The sequence below is a fragment of the Macrobrachium nipponense genome, chromosome 12 (assembly GCF_015104395.2).
Source record: "Macrobrachium nipponense isolate FS-2020 chromosome 12, ASM1510439v2, whole genome shotgun sequence".
Classification (NCBI taxonomy): Eukaryota; Metazoa; Arthropoda; class Malacostraca; order Decapoda; family Palaemonidae; genus Macrobrachium; species Macrobrachium nipponense.
Window position 1 is genome coordinate 34,058,442 of NC_087205.1, and position 3,294 is coordinate 34,061,735.

A 3,294-nucleotide genomic window follows, 5' to 3' on the forward strand; every position below is an offset into this window, starting at 1 on the left:
AGTCACTTTTATTTTGTAAGAAAAATAAGGTCCTAATTTAACTGCTTTTTTTTTTTTTTTTTTTTTTTTTTTTTTTTTTTTTTCCAAGAGGTGCCAATAAAGATTTTTATAAGATGTTAGTTTCTAGTTTCTTTTGTATAGTCTAGGTACTTGAGTATATTAGTTGTTCTTTTAGCCACTGTAATATATATTGCTAAAAAATTATTGTGAAAGCATTCCATTTGTGTTGTTAATTGTGTATTTCTGCAAATTGTCTTGCCAAGAAGTTGTACTTCTTTCAGTTTGATGCTTTCAGCTATTCTTAGGTAGTGTGATTTTTATTCCAGTGGGATTGGTCTCATTGATGAAATGAATTTTAAGGATTTTCGTCATTTATACAAATCCCTGAACAATGACCAAATTGATTGCCATTCTTTTGCTGGGACAAGTTTGTCACTGGTGTATTTTAAGTTTAGTTTCAAGCGCGTAAGTGCCATGTCCAGATATAATATCCTTCATTCACTTCATTACTGTATTCCAAATTCATGTGCTTGAACAGAGCTCAAAGGTTATTTTGTACTTAAAACCAATAAGAATGTGCCACTGACAAATGTCATGCGAGATTAGGATTAGGAATTGAATGGTCTTTGTCAAATATCAGGAACTCTTTTATGCAAAGTTACAGATAATTGTTTCGTGTCTTAATTTTTAGGCTTGTGATTCTTTTATGATTTCCCTAATTTTATGCTTTACTGCAGCTATTAAAAGATATGCTTTATAGAGATTCTGATATCTGATCTTTTCAGACTGCACAATTGCATCTTGTTTCCTCTTGGTACAATGTTTTTTACCTACTTGATTTTTCGTATTCAAGTTTGAGGCTTTTTTTTATTGGAAAAATCATACTCACAAGTCACAATAGAATTACAAAATTCTTATTTGCAGTAAGTGCACTTAAGTAGGTTTAAATGACCATTTGTCAAGAGTGAATAGTAACAAAAATTTGGGACATTTGGTCTGTTACACATAAAACCCACCCATCCATTTGTATAGCCTGTACAGTGTCAGCATTTCTTGGCATAAATTAACATTGATTATCCTCTTTTTCACATTGCTTGTAAAACGAAACATATTAAGAACGATAAGTGAGCTGTACCACTGGTCATGTTCATTTAAATTTCGTAGTGTCATTTTGAACTGGACATGTTGTCTCAGGAAAATGGCAAACAGGTGTACCTAAAAAGTTAGTACGTATTTAAACATAGGGAATGGTACTTGAATGAATGAGATAAGAAGTTCAAGGTGCTCATAAAGATGAATGAAATTTGTGCTGAAATTCTTCGGAGTTAACACTGCAGTATCTTGATTCTTGCCTTCATCACCAGAAAGTTCTACCTACCTGGTCCCTAAATGGGGGTTAATGTTTGTGTGTCTTGATCAGTACACTGAAGATATAGCACTGTGTCTAGAGAGTTGCATTAATTTTAATTTTTCCTCTATCCATCTGATCCCTTTTCTAGCTATCCAACTCCTCTAGTAAAAGTGTAAACCCAGGCCCTGAATGCTGAGAATATAGGTAACATGAAAAGTTAAACGTTTTAAATGATAGTCAGAGTTACAGCCAGCAGCGGATTTTAAGGCACATCTTGCAACCAGGGTCAGTCCCTGGGCAAAGGAAGGAATTATATGGGCATGTATCTTTGAAATACCTAAAATTCCTAGTTGAATGAAATGGGTAACTGGGGGTAAAGAGAAGAGAAGAGGAACGGAACAAATTGTAAAGGATTCGTGCTGTCAGCATTCATGACATCATCACGATTGAAGACAAGGGACTTTGACAAGTGATCCCTGTCTCATCTGGTATATTTTCTTTACAACTCCTATTCTACTCAGAATGCCATCATTTGGTGAATGCTAGGACTGTATGGTACTTTTTTTATCTATTAATAACAAATTTTCAACTAGTAAGTGGTATCCTTATTAATTAAGGTGTAGATAGTAAAGCTTTAGTAAAGTACATAATTGATTAAATCCTCAGTAACATCATAATTATAATTCTGAATAAGATTTTGACTTTTTTAATGAACCCAAATTTGGAAGTGACATTTTAACAGGTTTATTTCCTCAAGCTTATGAAGTCAGGGCCAGTTGACATTTTCATTGTGGTTTCCCTATTAATGTCACAGGCAGGACTGTACAGTAGTACCAGCAGATACTTTCACAATTTGTATTGCAGTATAAAATTGTGAAGGTAGTATTTATATTTTCCAAGAGTAAAATGTAATTGTTAATACTCTGGTTTTCAAGAATAAAAGTACTGCTCGAAAGCTTCTTCTGCCTATTTTAATACTACTTTATTTCTGAGAGATTTGGTGAGAACACTAAAAACTGTGGATATGACATAAAACTGGATAAGTATCCAGATTACAAGTTTAGGAAAGGCAGTTGGTCCTCAGTAAGTATTTAGAAACCAGTTTTATATGTATCACAATTCTGCTATTAACCTGGATTTAGATGAATTACTGTACGTATTATTATTTATGAGTTATAAAAAATGTTACTCTATATTCAATAAATTACCAAGAGATTTTTGCTTATTATTGGACCACATTTTTGCAATACATATACTGTAATCTTGATTAGTTTTAATTGATACATTATCCTGCAATGGAGGCTATCTCACAAATCCTTCTTGTCTGTACTAGTATATATTTTTGCTGGAGCCATTTCGTAGATGTGGTGTGCTCATAAATGCTTCAAGTTAAAAATAGGCCTCAGCATTTTAAGAATTGAAAAATTACTCTAATATGTAGTATTATGAAATTTGTTAAAATACTACAAGTTAATTGCATTCAAGCTGTTTCCATAGTAATACTTCGGGTGTAATAAAATGGTTGCAATGTGCGCATTTGTTGACATTCAAACTGAAATAGATTTCCACTGAGATTGCAGTATTCTTCCAATTGCTTGATGCAACATGGGTGATTTGATTAAATTATTCATACATTAGCATAGGTCATCAGGTTTTATATGTGTTTCAGAGCTTGGTTTGAGAATTCTTTTATTTGCAACTACAACATGATAGTTTACTCACATGGTGAAAGACAGCAACATATTTTACTCAAAAAAATGCAACTTCAATAAGCTTAAAAAAAAGTTGCCCTACTTTGAAATGCACTTGTAGTATATGGCATTTTACACAAACATTGGAGGAACATCAGTGTGTCATTCCTTGCACTCTTCAGGAGGGCCTCTTCTTAGTCGTTGTTTTAAAAAGCCACCTTTTTTAAAAATCATTCCGGTGGCTGTTTTCAC